This window comes from Sinohyriopsis cumingii, chromosome 14 (genome assembly GCF_028554795.1).
Source record: "Sinohyriopsis cumingii isolate HCF-2022 chromosome 14, ASM2855479v2, whole genome shotgun sequence".
Classification (NCBI taxonomy): domain Eukaryota; kingdom Metazoa; phylum Mollusca; class Bivalvia; order Unionida; family Unionidae; genus Sinohyriopsis; species Sinohyriopsis cumingii.
Window position 1 is genome coordinate 62,928,409 of NC_142974.1, and position 21,104 is coordinate 62,949,512.

General features: G+C 35.0%; 1 long non-coding RNA gene across 5 annotated transcripts in view; it reads right to left on the reverse strand.

The window, feature by feature from the left end:
- Positions 1 to 9,775: 9,775 nt before the first annotated feature.
- The window catches only part of LOC149783987 (uncharacterized), a 32,587-nt gene continuing 21,258 nt past the window's right edge, over positions 9,776 to 21,104 (reverse strand). For all 5 annotated transcript variants that reach the window (XR_016413711.1, XR_016413712.1, XR_016413713.1 and 2 more), the window contains 3 exons: positions 20,143 to 20,211; positions 13,762 to 13,905; positions 9,776 to 12,362 (listed from right to left, as the gene is read on the reverse strand). This is a non-coding gene — a long non-coding RNA (uncharacterized LOC149783987). The remainder of the gene's footprint in view (positions 12,363 to 13,761; positions 13,906 to 20,142; positions 20,212 to 21,104) is intronic.

Below are 21,104 nucleotides of genomic sequence, written 5' to 3' on the forward strand. Positions count from 1 at the left end.
GGTTAATTGTTTTACTGTTCCATCCGTTGTTGCTCACGCGACAAGAGAAAAAAACTCGTGGAAACCAACATGAAGAGAATTTCTCAAAGATGTTCAGGCGAGTTGTTTCGAGTACGGTCACGGCGGATTATGGAAAACTAAATAAAATTTCTTTGACATGATATCATTTGACATGATCGTGTGTTATCCTGGAAGTTTTTTAAGGGATGGGCGAATGTGCTAAATATTTTACGCAGTTTGGTCATCCTACAGACGAAATGACTCGTGTGGCAATTAATGGTTCGCTGCCAGATTTTCCTTTAACGGGTTTCACTCGTGTTGTTTCGTTTAAACTCGCTGTTAATTTACATAAAATCTGTTATGTTTGGTTTGGCAAGCACTTTTTAGAACAACGATGGGCTCCAATAGTTTTATTACGATATATGCTAGATTCTGCAATGTTAACGTCGTTGACGGTCAGCGAAGCAATTATTTCATATAAAAAACAAACTGCCATTTGGTTACCAACGGAACACGATGACGCAAAAGACTTTGGTAGAAAAATAATTGGTAAATTTACCCAGGGCGGAGGGTATGATCATCAACGACATCATTGTAGATTAATTATGGACGAAGCCGAATTAGATTTTATAATCGCTGATACCGCAAAGAAATGAGTATTTTGTAACCGAGAAAGTATTTATTTATCTGACGAAACAAAATTAGGCACCGTAGTTAGTTACATTGATGGAGATTCTCCTCAGTATACTCATTTGAGATCATCGATGTTAGCGTATACGAGTATAAATTTATTGTCGATGATAAATAAATTTCCCATCGGCGCAGTTAGAGTAGCAACTGATTCGTTTTACGTTGATAGAAAACAATTATCGGCGCTAACGAATTTAACTGGCGATGGTTCATGGGGTACTTGGAGAATAAAAGATGAATACATCCTTAATTATTGTATACCAGCCGATGTTGCCGTGGAAGATAAATATTACTTTGATACCGTATTAGAAATTTCAACAGAACCTTCTGTGTACGATCCGGTATCACGATATAAAATCGTTTACGTGAACGGCCAAGTTGGGTCCGGAAAAACAACAAGAATAATATAATTATTTAAAAACTCTGACGTTGTCGTGTTAACTCCAACACATCGGTTATCGCGAGAAATGAAACAACGCGGAGTTAATTCTTGTCCGTATCATAGTTAATTCAAATACAGCGGTGGTACGTGGAATTCTTCAAGAATGGGCGATACATACATCAATAAAGTCATGATATGGGATGAGATTTGCACTATTTCATTTGATATATTAAAGATGTTTCTTGATTGGTTATCAACGAAAAATACCGACGTGATAATGTACGGTGATCACGGTCAACCAAATCCTATTGATGGAGAATCTAATCATGAGCTGCTGAAGAATTTTGTTGATTATTATGAGGAAGTTAACACCGATTACAGATCTCTTGATGAAAAATTAGTTGAATTTAAAAAATTAATTCGACTACAATCTAATAAAACTCAGTGTATCATAATGAGAGAAATAATCCCAGAAACATTAATGAAAGATTTTTTATTAACGTGGACGCCACATGATTTAATAGTTGCTAGTAGAAAACTAGTTCGTGATTCACTTCAACAGGAATTATTTAAGTTACATCAAGAAAAAATTCCATTATTACCTGTACCGTTATGTTATCGACCAGCAGATACTAGACGACAAAATATTGACGTTGATATACCAGGAAAAGAAAAACAAAATTTGGTGCTACATGATATTGTTACCGTTGACATTAATTTCGTTGAAAAAGCAATTAATACAGGAAAAATCTCTGTGGACGCTAGGATATGCTATGAATATTCATTCGTCGCAGGGATTAACTATAACTGATACTCGGGTTTGGATAGTTGATGATCGCATTGAATGGTCTAATTTAGTTTATTTAGCTGTCTCTAGAGTGAGAAAAATATCACAACTGAAACGTATTGTTTTAGATGGATTAGTAGCCGCCGACGACGATTACATGATACAGAAAAAATTATTCAGCTGCAAACAATTTGATAAAAAGATAATTATGAATTTGACTTGGATGTCGATGATATAATATTGCTTCGACAACAGCAAAATAATCACTGCGCTGGTTGTAATTGTATTATGACCTGGAAATATAAAAAAAAATGATTCAAGACAATTCACCGTCGACAGAAAAAATAACTATCTAGGTCATACGCGAGAAAACGTTACTTTGGCGTGTTTAGAATGTAACCGACGTGGAATTGATTACCTTAGTGATTGAGGAGGTAATTGAATATCTGCGGGAATTACTTGTAGTTGCTCATGAATAAATCCACGTTGAGGAGCAAGTGAATCAAGTACGTAAATTGTTGGTCTATCTGATGATCTTGTCACGGTAGATATTTTATGTGATATTGTACTCCAAATAGGATCAATTGCTCTTTTTCTGCCGCCCTCAGCCTCACCTGGTTTATATAAATATCACACAACAATATTACCTAACACTGGTCGTGTTGACAAATCACGTCGCTTCATTGGTATATTTTTTTTTTTTGTTATCGCGATTGCTGGTTTCATTGATATTGCTCGTGTTGGGTCATTATTTATTGCTGCTACAACACTTGGTAATCTTGTTACCCATTCCTGGGATGGTTTATCTTGAATAAATCCTCTCGCGTACTGATAACCAAATAGTCGTTCAGCGAGTGTTTTATTAAATCGTTCAACAATTGCTTGATCGTTATGAATATTAACTTTTCCACGTCGTATATTAACATTGTTTTGTTTCATTAACGATAAAACCGCACCAAGAAATTTCATGCCAGGATGAACTTGAAGTAAATTCGGCCGTTTTAGTGGTCCTCGTTGATAATTTTTTTCTAAACACATCAGCAACTTCAGTAGCTGTTTTAGTTATTAGCGGCTCAGCTTCTTTGTATCTGCTTGCGATGTCAACTATCGTTAACACGTATTAGTTAGTGTTACCGTCAACGGTATCATGCGGTAAAAACATAATATCGGCCTGATGAACTTCATTAGGAACACTAACATCGAAATGTGCGTATTCAATTCGTTTAGGTGGTGGTAAATAAATCTGCCAAACAGCTTGTTTAGATAGTAACGCTGCAGCCGTAGCAGGTTTTACTCGAGCAGAACTGGCGAGTTTTTTAATCGCTGTTTTACCTTTCCAAAATCCAACTGGAGAATGATAAATTGCCTCCATAATATTAATTACCGGCACCTAAAACTAATTTACCTTTCATTGCAGTATTAATTATCCAGCTAGCTAATCTCTTCTTGATAGATTTATTTTTTATAGAATTTAGCGAATGGATTAATTTTACATCAGCAAGATGTCGCTGTTGAAGATCACCACTTTGATAAGCAATATTGTGAGCTAGACAGGCCCGATCAATTAAATTTATTGGATCTTCACCAGATCGCGGCTGATTATTATTATCGAGTCTAATATCTAGTCGTGTTCCTGGTCCACAGTAATTATATCCGTGAAGATGTTTTTCTCCTTGATATTTAGACCAAAAAAATCCTGTCACCTCCGTATTTTTTTTTTCAACTGATTTTACTTTGGTTGGCTTTTGACCAGATGAAGTAAATCTAAATTTCTTTGTACCGTAATTAGGTTTTTGTTGGCGTACGTGTTTTACATTTCACACAATATAAATCCATAATATGACTATACCATGAATGTAATTGATTTTTCAGCCACAAAAAAACATGAACCTGTTAAACATCATGCTGCGTTACCAAATTCTATAAGAATGATAATAATAGGTAGAACTGGTAGTGGAAAAACTCAGTTGTTGTTAAATTTGATAATGAGATGGTTGAAATGGGACAAGTTGTATTTGATTGCGCATCAGTTGATGATCAACAGTGTTATCAGGTACTTAAAGATTTTAATGAAAACGAATCATTACTGAGCGACGATGATAATATTATTGATTTTGTTACCGATATTGAAGAAGCTCCATCAATTGATGATTTAGATGGTGGAGTAAATAATTTAGTTGTTTACGACGATATAATGTTGGATAAACAAGCTAATCCTGCAAGAATATTTTCGCGAAGGCGACATAAAACACAGATGTTATTCATGGATCTCAACGATATACACAAATACCAAAAGTAATTGGAGATAACTGGAATGTTTTAGCTGTTTTAACGGCGTAGATACACACACACGTTAAGAAATTTTCATGGTACTTGGTGCAGCGGCGACATGGATATAAATAAATTTAGAAACTTTTTTATTCACGCTCAAGCAACACCACGCGGATTTATAACAGTAAATTTACATGGCCCAGGAACACGATATCGAGTTGGCCTTGACAAAATATTCCGTTAAAAAATCTGGAATTACCACAGCAGCGGGGGAGGGGCAATACCTAAAGGTGTTTCCAGATTTTTTGGAGATTTATAATCATCGTGGAAGCGTTTTATATTGAAATTCAGGCCTTCTGCCCCCGGTGCTGCTTATATATATATATATACTCATGTACTCATGCAAAATGTTAATCGGTTTTGAGATTTAGTTAACACATCCAGTAAATGCACCTAATATTTAGGGAACCATGAATCCATGAAAGCTTGCCTAAGGCATTCCAAACATGATCCACACCATCTTGTCATGGTTTCATAGCGATGGTCTTCCTTTCACTTTTTGAGTCCGAGCATATTTTGTTAAGACGTGTCTTGTAACAGGTCTTAATCTTTTCATTTAAAGGATGTGATACGTGTCTTAAATTTATAAAAGGTAACGTGCATCAAATAGAGCAAACAAGCATAGTTTTGCTGGACAAAATCTCCGACTGTGTTGATACATCGGTCTTGTAGAGTAAGCATGTTTGACAATACCTTCAAAATGTATCTGCAATCACCACATAATTGCAACTTGTTTTCATTTTGTCTTCTTATCTACGTTTCCTTTTATTATACTATTTCATTACATGTTTCGTCGTGCTCTTCTAGAAGTGTACAATATACCCAATATATGCATAATGTGTACTTAGAAACGCTGTCTGATGATATATATTGCGAGCAATCTTTATCACAGTAGAAACTGAAATGATCTAGCAACTGTAATAACCAACTTTTTCCCAAATTAAAATTCCAAAACGGATCACTTGCATGTGCTGAAAACCGTAAGCATTTGTTCTTTGAACGTAGCAATACATGTATTTGGAGCCCACATATCGGAAATATAATTTAACATGTATCTGAATTGAAAAATATATTAAAGGATGCCTCACATACTACGTGATTGGAAAATATATAATTATAATATTCTTATCATATGTTAGACCTCTGGTACAAATGGAGTCATTGAGATGGATGGTTTAACGTAGTCTCGGATAGTATAGAGAGAATACAGTTGGAGGCTTCAGTGAAAATTAGAAGTCTAACGAGAGGTGCCCACCCCCCATACATTATTTATCATGAATGTGGAAGGAGCACTTTCTACAACTAAATACAATCTCACAACTGAAATGATTTGAACGACTATTGAAGTTATTTAAATGCATTGCCTCTCCCTTTTGTTGTGGTTGGGGTGGGGTGGAGTGGAACAAGGCGCGATTTGTGTAATTAACAAAATGTCACTGGATTAAAATCCAGACTTGAAATGACAGAAAGAGAAACAAATAAATTCCTAAATGTTGTATTTTAATATAGAACAGCTCACCTAAAACTATCAGACGGAAAGCCATTGTTTATGACACATTTGTTTATTCCCTTCAATATAATGTTTTCCTTTGTATTGGACCGTATGACATGTTTCAGCATATGCTATTTGTTTTCTCCGTCTTTCTAACTTCCGCCTGTCGTACACCATTATTTTGTTCACATGTAGCATCATTTGAGGGATATTATAGCCTGACCACATTTGCATAACTTAGCGAATTAATCAACAAATATCAGTCTAACATTAGTGGACACATATACTATATCTCAACATCGGGCAAGTAACTAACAAAATAAACACAAATCATGTCCAAATATCACTTCAGCTAGACATAATGTCAAAGCACGCTGTCTGCGGTTGTATAAATACTTTACTACATATCTTCCTCACTACAAACATTTTTTCCTAACCTCACAATCTTTTGGCTGACAAAACAAGATCACAACGTAATCATTCAGGTGATGTTGGATAGTGTCGTCTATTCTGGCGAATATCCTCACAAGCAAAGCAGGCTTTCTTTACAGCATATATCGTCCTTTATCTCTATCTCATTATTAAACTGCAAATCAATTTACACCCAAAAAATCTGTCAAAAGTTGAGGACATACAATAGAGTAATATATATTTTCACAGGCGCCCATTGGCTAGTACTAATCCAACTATTAACGTTGCAACTTGAATCTGTTTAACATTACTCACAACAAATATTTTATTATATTTGTATATTGTTTTTAATCTCCTACTGAGGAATATCGTCTAAACTATCTGTGCCGAACAATGTTATCAGAGGCAAGTATGGAAGGAGGATTCCCTTGATGAGCAGCTAAAGGCTGAACAAAATACTATGTAGCAGCCACGAATGATCTGAATGTATTAAATGAAAGCATGTGTTATTTGCGTGCCAGTCTAATGCATTAATTAAAGTTATGTTTAGCTTTAAGTGTAATGACAATTAATTATTGGTCCAATCGCTCTCTCACTTCGTATGAAAAATAAAGAAGCAAATTTTGATCCTAACGATCTAGATTGTATATGACATACCTTATAGCTCACTAATTACTACAAGATGTGTATTTCAGAAATATATGACAATAACTGTATGTATATATGGAAATGTAACTAGTGTGTACAGAAGCGATAAAGAAGCGATAACAGTGATAGCTTAATAAATGTTTCATTTTTTCAGCTATAAATAAATCTTCTAATAGAAACCTAAACCTAAATATTTGATGTTTTATAGTAAAATGCTAAATGCCAAAGTGGAACGATCAAAGTCCAATCACTCAACGCCACCGTGTTTTCAATTGATGATATTGTCATATTGTTATATACATGTCAAAGCCACTCCATAATATGTAGTTTATGTGTGTGTAAGAATATCAAAGTCCCGATCACTGACGGAATCAGATAGCAATACTTGTCACCTTACATTCCAGTAAAATATTATTTTACCATATGTTGAATGTAGAACATGAGAGGTAATGCGGTCAGTGATGTGCATTTTCAATGTCCCTTCTGGTGGCAACGCTTAGCATATTCGCAATTGAGATAGAAGGAACAAAATAGATATAAGATTTCTTCGTTATTGGGTCTTGACTAAAATTTCAAATACGTGACATTTTCAGGCAAGATATTGCAAATGCGGAAGAATCTTGTCCCATAAGTCCTTATATTGTCATATGACGGGTTTCTACGCTTAAACTCTGGAAACCGTCGGTACGACAAAAATACAAAACCTCGTTCTTGGAAGGGACGCTATTTACGATTGAGATATTGCATCATGTTCTAATTGCTCTTCAAGAAGCCTGAAGTAGGATACTCGGAACGTTAGTAGAATAATACAGCGAGTCTGGTGCTCTTTTGCAGCATTCTGAACGGATATCAATGTTTATTTTCGGTTTTGTAGAGAAAATATGGTATTTTGTTCAAGCTAATCCATTCAAATATGGCTTTCATGATAGTTCAGGGCATCTGTATTTAAATTGTATTGATGACGTGCACCTGCGATATTTATTGGTCCTGGTATCTTAGAATAGGCATGCATTTTTTGGCGTTTGATTTATGAACTTTATTATGCTTTAGGAGGTCACAGATGAATAAGCTTTTAGGATGTGCAGGCTGCTCCTTTGTATTGTGGGGCCTTCAATCAATATACTTTTCTACCGCATACCTGATAGACGTTATACTGTTTCAGAAAGTCCAGATTGAATATGCTTTCAAGGCAATGACTCATGTTGTTATATTACTTTGGGGGTTGGGGATGCCTTAGGAAGAACAGTTATGGTATGTATATGGTCTAAAATGGTTATTATTGTAATCATGTTTTTTCTAATATCCATGTTTATTAGAAGGTCACGGATGAAGGCTCTTTCATGAAATGTGCTTTTAGTTTTAATACTATGTTTTAGGGGCCTATAATCAATATGCGCTTTTTACACGTGCATTAGCTCTCCATCTAATATCCTCTCTGTGACCAATGGACAATCGCTGTGTATATTATGTAATCCATCGGGATGGTTCAGATAAAGTTTTAAGTATGTGTCCTATATCTCACTCATTATCAATAGTATTTATTTGCTTGATATAATTAGTACATTTCAACCGATAAGCAGGTATGATTGCATAATGTCCCTGTTACACAGACTGGTGAGATACATATGCCTCACACTTTATTTTGTTTTGTACAATTTACAAAATGTTTCTGATACCATTGAAATTCCACTAGAATTCCTTATTGGATGAATAAATGCATATCAAGTTCAATTAGAGCGCCGGCGTGACGCAAGTCATGTTGAATAAAGTATCATATGACATGCTTGGGATTGTGCCATATTGAATAGGATCTAATCTAGATTGTTAAATTTATAACACTCTGTAATATTTCGAAACATGAGCCAGCAGCGCACCAATCTTAAACAAGACATCATAGTAATTGACGACATCTTAGAAAACTGCATTTGTTTCCTTACTTTTGCATTTGTTATACCCGATTTGGATAAATTGGAGACGAATGCTTCTTTTTTGTCGTTAAAGTATCCTCGTCAAAACTAAAACCTATACAATAAAGACATATTCAAATTGCATATTATCATATCAAACTGTTCTAGCTCACTAACTGATTCAGTTATTTTAAAGTCGCATTATGTTGCAGGTTTCGAGCTTCCTTTCATATACTGATGTATTTTGTTTATTGGAAAGCATGCCACTTATATGTTCATCGGTATTTTGTCTATCAAGATACATTAAGAAATGGCCGTCATCTCACCTGAGACTGTGCAAAACAACGGAAATTTAGTGTTCTTACGAGGAAGTTTTAGTTGTAATTATAATTAGAATGAACTGCTCCTCGGCAAATGCCAGTAATATGACAGCGATCCAATAATTGATCACCAATCAAGAATTTTAATCCACATGTATCAGAAAAAATGTATTTTCAAAAATATTTTTTGTGTTCAATTATTTCATATTGCGTTGTCCTCTTTTTTAGTCGTTATTTATGTAATTTCATCATCTCAGTAACAACTAAAATATAACTCAATGGAAAGTTATTCCCGCAGTAGAATACCATAGTCGCATCATTTTCATCCCATCAAGTACAATATAGGCGTATTAAGATGGAGGTTATTTGGATATTTGACAGGTTTAAGGATTAAAATGCCAGCGATCAATACCATATTCAAGACCATTCCATCACAGCATACAAAAATAAATGCGTACCCACGTGGACTTCGTTTGGTAACTTGCTCTCCTATATCATCCATTTTGATTTTAGCCATTTAATTTATTGTTTTAGAATCAACACAATATAATATGGTTCCGAAATTTGATTATAAACATGATAAAGTATATGATTCTAAATCCCTTTTCTGGTAGCACAGCACGCTAGGACCTTTATTATATACTTTTTTATGAATTTCTGGAAATGTGTCTCGAATAGAAACGTCGATTCTTATTTTAAATAATACTTTCTTTTCTTCATTTTGAAGGCTTCTGAATACATACAGGCAAATGTTTTTGAAGTCATGCATACTCAGTTTTCTTCTTTTCTGATATAAAATTAGATCAATAATCCTTTCTCTTTATTTCAATACTGTTTTACTGGGTAGGATATATGAGCTCATTAACAATCGATGTCTAATTTATTGCTCATATTTTTCAAAGTTAATGTGATTGCTAAAATATATTGGTCATTCGTACTAAGTCCTTTCCAAAGACTCATAATACAGGATTATTGATAGTGAGTCCGCATTTTGTCGAATTAGGACCACGTACCACATTAGAGTATTCACTATACACTGTAAACGTTCATTGAAAAGTTCTACCGATTTGAAAATCATCATCTAATATTGGTATTTTTCTTCCAACCACTAATGCTTTTTAAACCTAGTTAGATATATTAATTCACTCAATTGCTCAAGGTATTGAGAAAAATATCGTGACCAAACGGGTTTTTTAACAATCATCAGTCAGAATTCCCACTTACTCTCGTTCAGTCAAAGTTTCGCATTGCTGTGAGAGAATTTTCTCAAACAAGAGTTTAGTAAAATGTTTAATTGATATTTGAAATGGATAGGAGCTTTGATCAAACATAATAAATGTGTAACTATAAAGAAGCTTCACATGTAACTTGTATTTTCACTATACACGTTTTCTGCAATCATTCATAACGAATTCATACTTAGAACATAAAAAAGAATTTGACACAATTACGGAACCAAACTGTATTCGATATCTAGTGAATTGAGATATCATTTTATGAGAATAATTATGTATGATATCATCTCGTCTCATCAGCCAGCTAATAACTTTGGACGTGAGCTTGGCGATACTTAGATAAAACTTTGCAATGCATACGTTGGGTCTGGGGAAGAAAATCGGATCGTCAGAACAGACAATTCATATTTCCCAAATAAAAGAAGACATCATGTGCTACCGCTGGCTAAGATGATTTAAGGTTGTGACATAGACCTTCAAAAAAGATTCGCACCACGTTATATTAAGTTCGAGTCAGCTCATAGAAGGGAATAGTAGGTTTATAATTTCAAGACGTGCCGCAAATAGTTCATTCGACAATAAAGATATGACAAAGGTTTTCAAAACTTGATCTATACAAAATATGGCAATGAACATTTATGGAACTTAGTTTGGCTATTTTCATGTAAATATATCTTAATTTTGGAACAGGTATTAATACTTTGTTACTTTGATGTGTACCATATAAAGTGCAAGGTTCATTTTGTGGGTTTATTTTGTTGTTTTCTGGGGTATGGGGTTGGGGTGGGGTGGGGTGGGTGGGTTGGTAATGTTAGATAAACATACCACATAGCAATGTTAGAGTTCAAGAATTTGTTTTCCTTTTTGATATCAATTTAATTGCACGCTTGAATCGGGCGAAAATTATAATCGGTGAGAATGAACGTTTCCTAGTAACTAAACGGAAAAACACAGTATGACTTTAGTATACCTCAGATATTTTAAGTGATGAAAAAATTTGAGTTTAAACTGTGCTTACCGTGCAATTGATTTTGTTTTATTATTTAGATTCCATATTGTGTTTGAAACCTGATTGGATATGTGTTACAAAAGCATTTCGTATATTTGATCCAAGTTACGCGTATAGGTATCAAGCAAACAATTGGCTAAATTACATATTTCGAATAGGATTTCCTAATCTTGAGTGACATTTGTTGCTCGAAATGTTGACATATTTTCAATTACGTGGATGCCATATCAATATCACACTTATGAATCCAGCAACGATGACCAACTCTGTCTATTTGCACATTATTTCATGTAATTTTAATACTGCATAATTGATTGAGCAATATTCAGAGACGTCATAATCACGTCACGAATTTACTGATGTAAATCACAATACCGTTGTATGTTTTCTCCATCTGACTTGTATCATGGTTAACAAAGTTACCGTCTTGCGGTGACGAGTTTTAAAGGCATATATCTAATACTGGATGGGCTTAATTCAAGTGAAACCTATGATATTATTACCGTGAGTCTAGATCTTTCTTTCTCAAAAGAGGGGAGTTCTTTGTTGTGAGAAAAATTCAAGATGTGTGGTAAATGTTTTAGAAAGTCGCGCAGTTGTTACTGCATTCACCTACAAAGTTGGTATAGTATTAATATAAGCATACGCTGTTACGGACATAATTCATGTTTCATGTCTGCACCACGTAAACATCATTGTAATTCATTCGAACTTTTTGCGAAAGTGTATGTGTCAGATGTAGGATTAATGCTGATAAGTATTCCGTCGCAGGAGAGACAGCAGGTTACGTGGATCAATTGTTGTTTTTTTTTTGTTGTTTTTTTTTTTTTTTTTTTCTTCTTTCGTGTACATTTTTGCACTTCACCTTATTTGTGTTAAGTTACATACATATGCAATAATTGTAATATTACACTCTACGATATGAAAACTAGCGTTGCTTTAAAACAAAGCCACTCAGGGTGGCTACGTCAAAACAATGCTATTTCTAAACGTTTCGAATTGATGTCAAATCTGGATCAAATCCAAATGATTTTCATGGACATTTAATATAGCATTAAACGTCAGAACCAGCGCAGTACCGACACAGCCAAGCACAGTACAAACGCGTCCATATCCTGCACGCATCATCGCAGCTTTTGTTAATGGCATCCTGTAAGAATAAATTGATGTAAAGGAATCAATGAAAAATTAAATCAAAGCAAGGACTTAATTCATTATTTATTGTTTTCCTTGTTTAATTAATAATAATTAATTTTTTATTTTAAAGGGTTATTATTTGTAGTGTTGAATCTTCAAACATAACATTAGTTGAGAGCTTGGTTTGATGATGAATGTTTCACTTTATGTTTAGAAAAATAAACATGCACTAAGTTGGTCACGAAATAATTAAAACTGAGTGAAAATAATGAATAATAGAACTCTGAGGCTCTATTTGCAACGACAAAAACAATGTTACGTGTGTCACGAAGGATATACACTTTCATATTTCGAAGGATACATTCCAAAGTATATTTCGAAACTTTTAGTGGAAAACAGATTGACGTGATTATGGCGATAGCCATTTCTTTGATTTGTTTATGAATTCGTTTCATTTACATCCATAATGTCTCATACATTAAATGAACCATTTGAAAATGTTTGGCATTTTTCCGATCAGATTTAATTCCTCCAAAGTGATTTTCAAGACTTACAATCACTTTTTAAGATTTGCCTGAGTTTAGTTAAAAAGGAATGTACCAATTTCCACATATCATGATACATTGCAGCACATTTGTCAGTCAATACTTCGGAATATTAATGTACGTCATTTCACATACTGACAGAATGGATACATGCTTCACCTTTATTTTTGCAAGCATACCCCAGCTGGTTAAAGCAAAAGCATTTACCTTCAAAAACATGCATCAATTGTTTTTTATTCCTTATAATTTTTATTAGTAGTAGTAGTAGTAGTAAAAGTATCTAAAGTACGAAGAGATTTAAATAGATAGTATGTGGTTGGCATTTTCTTTGTCGATGATGTGTGTTTTTTGCGGTATAAATAGGAGTAGTAGCATTATTAATACTTTAATAATAATACTAGCAGCAGCACTAGCTTACGTGCATTAATAGTAGCAATATTAGTTGCTGTTTACAAGCAGCAATAATACTAATAGTTGTAATAATAATAGCGGCATCAATAATAGTAGCACTATTTCTTGCTACAATCAGCATAGGTAGTAGCAGTAGCAGTATTAGTATTTGCGTTATAAAAGTCGTAGTGAGAGCTGCGGTAATTGTATTAGTATCTCCTGTTACTGTCGTTAAAGTAGAGGATGTATTTCAAAATGTAATCGATGTTTATCCAGATGTTTACTATGACATTAACCTAGCAGATCGTATCTAAGCTATTAATAACAAGGTATGTTTCCAAATTACAAATTCACGAAAATGAAACCTTTGAAGCTTACCTAGGCACAATGTATATAAAATAGTTAAAAGATTTTGATTTACAAACAAGCCCATTTTGCTTTTATGGTACTTCCTGCCACAATACTAGATATACTTACGCTAAAAATGCAGACACGGATTAACATCAAGCATGTGTTCAATGGAAGAAACAGGCAACAAAACACCCACAGTAAATAATGATACCACTCACAGCCATCGGTCATTGGTTTGGGTCTAGCGTCTACATTGACGCTGCTTGGCTGCTGTTTGAAACATAAATTACAATACATATATTTGACATTTAGACATCAAACAAAGTTTTGAACGTAGATGTGTATCAGTTTATCATTATTACAAATCTCCTCTAAACCGATCCATTATAACCCGACTTTTGTAATTAATAAAAATAAACCCACATAACATAAATCTAACCTCTATGACCGTTCACATCATAAATGAGGCCAGAAAAACGCTTTTGGTCAGAAATTTGTTTTACTGTAGGCATTAGCAACTGGAAAATGTTGGCAAACGAAATAATTAAAATGCTTATTTCCGGGTTTGTCTCCCCTTGAGTTGATTGCCCACATCACTCACTAATGTTATCCTTAACCAATGTTTCTTGAAACTAGCATGAAAAAGCTCAGTGCGACCAAACCTATTTATGAATCAGCCATAAACTATTTTCATATGAAAACATTAAAGTGTTAAGAAATATCAGCAGGTGACTCGACACTACTGAGAATCATTAAATGGTGTAGATAAAGCTGCAAAAAGATACGTGTAAATTAAGAAACATTTCCTAAGAGGGGGCAGGTACGATTGTATGGCTGTGTAGATGGGGAACAAGCGTGGTACGCCTGATGTGTGTGTCGAGAAGGTAAAGCAGTGTAACCGAAGATACACTGATATAAGTAATAGATCAACATTATGATCTACGATGAATTGTGCCGCCTAGTTAATTTCGAGGGGTAATATTTCAAATGCAATTATGCTTCATTTAGAAAATTAAGATAGTTAGACATAGCCGTCAACTTTATATGCTTCACGATAATGGATCAATGGCAATATACAGTACGAAACACTCATATGAACCATTTCCCCATAGAGCAACGTAATCAGTTATATAATCTCATCAGTAAGTGAAACATATGAAACATATGTTCCTAAGGGGTACCGACATGAGTGGAAATAAGAGGCGACGGCGCTTGAACAGCTGCGAGCATTAAATATAAAAGAACATACATTGTTTTTTAACTAGGTAGGGCTATGAAGACAGAGATGCGTGAGTCTATATGACATTGATAAAGCCGTGCCGAACATTCCGTACGGCTTGGCTATGTAATCGTACCATAGCTTCGTAACATCAAGGTTGAGTTTAATACAGACGGGTAGGTGCCTCGTTAAGCATGTTTCGAAAGTTCACTTAGGATAAGGGATATTTACATCGTATGGGGTAGAAAGGTGAAACGAGAAAGCCTGATCGTGACAGTCAGATGAATACAGGGCTCACATTCTCTATCTAGCGGTAGTTCTCTCTGGTAGAGAAAACGGGAAAAAGAAGTCGTACCTACGTTTGTGATACAGTTTGTTTTAGCAGAAGGTATATGTTTACCAATACAAAGAACATCTCGAGCAGTTCCTTATGATTGGCAGGAAATACACATATAAACCAGATGAACTGCCTGCCAGAGTCTCTAGCAAAGTCTATGTCATAGCCAACGCAACAAGACAGCTAAACGTCTCGAACTCAACTCTGGTAGCAATGAGTTTTAGTATGTCAACATTTAGCTTAAACAATACCGATTGCTAGAGAACGGGTAAGATTTTAAAATCAAAACGGCTTATGGTTACCCAGGCAACTTTCTCAGGATGAAAGAATACGCCAACTCTTTCAGGCAGTTGGAAAATTCATACCATGAAATGTTTTTCTAAGTAATGAAGAAGACATTGTCGGCAGCGTACGTGCGTACATTCTCACAGTTGTGCGCACGGTCGTTCGAACATGAACGGTACATGGTTATCCCTACCCTGCTTAGATGCGTCTTCAGCATGCTTGAGAGAGAGGCATCAACATGTTTCTTAATTAGCTTAACAAGTCGCACTGCCGACGAAAACAGTAATTAGATTTGCAGGCGCACTGGAGAAACAGTATTTTCTTCCAGTAATGTTACACAAAGGGATATTCTGCCCAAATGCTGTTGAACCTGTCCCCAATATCATGCGCTCATGCAGTGTCAACCTTCAGCAGCTTGCGTAACTAAAGGGGCTCTAGCATTTGGATTCATCACAAAATATTGGCGGTCCGGAAGCCTCTTTTGTAGTCAAGGGCACAGTCTGTTTGCAAAATCGACGGTCAATGCATACCGTACATGGAGCGGGCAATACTGATGTTGTAAAAACAATAGGTATATCTGCTGTACCTTGTTCATGGGTACAAAATAGATTGCGAGCATCGTTACCTACTGCTATCAACATTTTCCTCATACGAGTAAAACATTGATTTACGATGTGAATGAAGATATTGGCCCTCGCTAGGCACATTAACCGAACGATACCGTTTTATTGGCTTCGTGGTAGCTGGATTCCTTGGACGTCTGCGCTTTCTGTACAAAACGTATTTTTCTTTTAGGTCACGTCCCATGATTTAATGCTTGTTTAAGCCGTCTTAGCACTTGTTTTGTATTAATGTGTACTATTTGCTTCATTACCTTCACTCCCCACTAGTGCTTTCCCAAGCGCCCACACCAATGATATTTCTGATCATGTGTGTTTTATTTACAAATAGTTCAGCTAGGTGTTATATACGGATTTAAATTCGCGTGTAGCGCTACTTGATATTTCAAAAAATATAGATAGTTCAGCTTGTTCGACTCCCGCTTGACAATCATAATTTTCAGGTTCTAACAATTCGGAACATTTACGATTTTGGTCATGTGTTATAAAGTATGTTTGCTCGAAAAAGTTTCACAGACTGTCATTCCTGGAATCACTGAGCAAAAAATTTTTTGTATCTTCTTGATGATAAATCGCACATTTTTAGTTGATCTAATTTGGTAACATTTAAAGCGTTCGCTAATGTTTAACCGACTGATTCAATTTTCGAGAAACCTCAGGGATTGTAACAAAATGTGGATAAATCAACTTAGAAAATATTATATCAAAATGTGTTACCTAAATTGTGTCGTTGTACATCACTTCATGGCCTACTAAAACAATTTTGGAATGTACGGTTGTCATTTGATATTTTATGAGCAAGATCTTTCCGAGATCCACGTCTCGGAAGCCAATGATTTCAGCGTTACTGACCCTTCATCAACTTCATGGCCGATGTAGATTATATCAGATGAGCCTCCTGAATGAACATCAATAACACTAATTAAATCACCCTTTTGCTCAATATATACAGGTTGATTTGTGCTACCGCTGTTTGATATTTGTTGGCTGCTCAAAACCTGGCCAAAAGTGGCAAAAATGTTATATATCCTCCGTATCAACGTATACTCTCAAGTGTTGTCCATTCTGCTTGATATCATCTTCCTGTGTTTATTCGGACGATTGGTGGATTTACTTTTAAATTACATGTCCTACATATAAAAGTTTAAGTCTGGATTAGTGTCATCCTTCTTTCTGTTTGTTCTACGATGCTTTATATTTAATTATGTTAGAGATATATCAGGTTATGATTCAATATCCATTTCAGTTGCAATATGAGTGGTCTTGAGTTTACTCAATAACAATGAGTTTACTTTCCCCAAATACTCTTTCCAAGATCCATTTCACGTGCAGACTGTATTTGAATCTGAAAGTATTGTGTGTGATATCCTGTATTATGTATGAATGTCATCGTTTACTGCGATATGTTGTTTCATCTGCAAGCATATTACCATTTAGTACAACCTGAACATAACTTAAACATTCACCAGAGAATCAGGTCAATAACTGTTATATGCCACCTGATCCATCTGTTTTTTTCGAAGCGAAATACGCCTGATTACTCATAAAGCACATTATAAATTTAAGAAAATTCCGTCTTAAACATTTATTTTCAGTCTTAATTTTCACATGGTATAACTTCAGGGGACTAATTTATTAGGACAATCTATTTCATTAAAGCAAATGTTACTTTAGAAGGCGATGAAGAATAAAATATATCTGATCAACAGGTACTGAGATTATAAGGGTACAAACAATTACATGATTGATTGGTATATTTTGTACATTTACTTATCAGAATATGATAATTTAGTAAATAAATAATCACGCTAAATCTGTAATGTACATTACAGATGCAAATCATTAAAGAGTGTGGATCATTGCAATTAAGATTACATATATTATTATTGAAAGCAATCAAAATTTAAGAACATGAAATAAGTATTTAATCAAGATGGAAGTCCCTTAGAGGACATGATGATGATGATGGGTGCATTACATTATGCAATTAGCGTCATTTCTATTCCAAATACTTATATACCTAATGCAAAGGTGTGGCAGTCTCAATAAAGGTATTTATACCATCTTGATGAAGACAGTATGTGTACGGCTAATGAAAAAGTGATTTCAAAATGGCAACAAATCACATACTGTACTAAAGGGTTAAAAATACTATAGACCTTGAATTTCTAATTAATACTTGGTTATTCTTTAAATGATAACACTTACCTAAAACCTAGATTTGTTCTTCAAAATACTTCAAAATACTGTTATTTTCCAGGCGGTTCTATCAGTTTATCCAGAAAAGAGGAATTTGTGTTGGATGCTAATATATAAGCAATATATTCACGTGTCGTTGATGTATCATGTTTACCAGATCAAACGTTATAATGTAACATCTAAATAATTTAAATCAGTTAGAGAACAATGACCCACCCAGACAACTCCTTGACAATTAACTGAGTAGAACACTGTTTTAGGTGCAAGGTGATATTAGATTTCAGCACCTTTGACAATGTAATTATATTATTCTCTTATTCTGGACGAAAGGCTTTTATAATCTTGTACCAGCTTTGCTTTTAGCTAACCACTTTTACATTAAAACACATGAGCTGTGATGTGTGCCTGAGCAGATTTGTCACCGAATTAGATTTAGCTGAGTTTATCAGACGTGTTCTTGTTGATGTTTACCCATGTGATCTTGTGTTTTTTAAATATTGAACTGCCAAACGTTAAAACTTCTGACGTTGAGATTCAATATTTTGTTATGAGGTTACGAGGCGCTGAAATCGGATCGTCGTTTACTTGCATCGAATACAACGTAGACATAAATACGATATCGAAAGTTAGAAAATATTGGCAAACAATTTGGAGGATAACTTTTTATGAATGATCCATCCAAGATATTATCGACGATGATGATGTACATTATGTAACAAAGGAATTTATGAACAAGACCTTCAGCGGTATCAAGGCCGTGGCTATCAACGCTTTATTTATTCACAAAATAATTAGTGATAATAAAACAACCGAACAACCTGCAAATAAAAACTCATTAGATGTTCAAGTTACTGTATTTAAATTCTAAGTGATCTTGTTTACGATCACGTTATCTAAAGACTTTTTTTACAAACAGTTGATCCGCATTTCTTGAAGGTAAAACAACGGGAACTGTGCTGAGTTTGCAATAGTATATTTGTATATTTCCTAACAATTGTGCACAAAACTATGCATATGTTTTGTCTAGTTTTCTTCCAGTTGGCCGATGGGACCATATGCAGCTTATAATACACGATTCTATTCGGTCCATTGGCTAGTACTAGAAAACTAGGGAACAATGTGTAAAAATTACCCTTATTACGTTATCTTAGGTCAAGCCTGGAACTGGACTCTGTTCTGTTTGAAAATAACATATACCTTGCAAAGAATCTTTATTGTGAATTTCCACTAGGAACAGACGGATTTTCGAAGTTTCATGAAGCGCGTTCACATTATTGCCCCTGTTTCAGCGTACAGTTGGCGCTTATTTTGAGACGTTGACCAACATGTCTATGATCAATATTCTCCCTCTGGTGATAAATGATACCATAGTAGTTTTCCTTCCAGGAATACAACCTCTAAGGGAGTGGAGATGGTTACTCTTCGAGTAAACTGTCAAGGCAGTTAGGGACCTACAATCTGCGAAGTGCACCATTTATGTTGCTAGGTATTGGCTGGTTGATGTTACGAATCTACTCTAAGCTAGGAATTGCCCCTGTTTGGAAGAAATTAAGAATTGGTTATTGTCACTAGGAGGAACGTTGTGTCAAGGGAACATTATAACTTTGAAAAACAATGATGCATATTAGCTTTGGAATGTATTTGTACCAAAAGCTGTTATCAGTCATATATATGACTCTTGACTCCAATTTAGGCATATCACTCTTAAATACTGTGAAGTACCTTTTTGAGATCTCGTTTATGGATGGAACGTCAATATGATACTTGATATACCTGTCAAAGAAGAGAAGATATTGTGCTTTCTTAGCCGTGGTTATGTTTATTGTCTATTTAAAATCAACTCGTACCGTGGTAACTGGTAGCTGGATCACAGTCTGGACCTTGTTTGACATTATATGGTATGGATGGATCTATGTCTGAAATGATATGACCGAAAATTAGGAATCAACAGCAAGTCTCCTTCTAACAGACACGCATGACTCAGGAGGATCTTTTCTGACATATAATCTGGTAAAGGTCACATCGATTAGTTTTTACTTATGGATTTATTCTATATATTTGCCTGACTAATACAAGAAAGATTAAACAACACTATATTCGCATTAGCAAATAATTAAAATATATTTAAAAACAATTTGAATGAAGCAGAAAATGTTAGTTTAAAAGTACGCATAAAGAGGCCAATTCAAGCACTTCTGCAAGTCCAAGAAGTGTAAATATTACATAATGTATATATTTTGTTTCGTTTGAAACCAACAGTGGATACGAGTACTGGATACGTTTATGTGACCTAAGTTTCATGTTTCAGCCAATCAGTGACTCACCCATTACGTTCATCCCCTTTAAAGTATTGAAATGAATAGGATGGACCTTTATCAATCCGTGGTACGGTTTAGACCTGACGTTGTCATGCGATAAAAATGTTTAAACCAGACATACACGAAAAATGCTTTTCGAACCTTCATATTTAATATGTATTATTTCCCTTACGCATGCAATGATGTTTAACAGTGTTACATCTATCTCTCTATCGAGCATCTTCTAGCATCCTGACCGCTCCGGTGGCCTAGTTGTTAGAGCGTCCGCCTCGGATGCGGGAGATCGTGGGTTTAATCACCGGCTAGGTCACACCACAGACTTTTACAAATGGTGCTAACAGCTGCCTCGCTTGGTGCTCAGTATTAAGAGTTAGTGTTAGAACTGGTCGGCCTGGTGTCAGTATCATGAGACTGGGTGGGACATAATGCTTCATGTAAGCGACATGACGAGCAAGCGCTATACATCACTATAAACTGTGACACTGCAGACA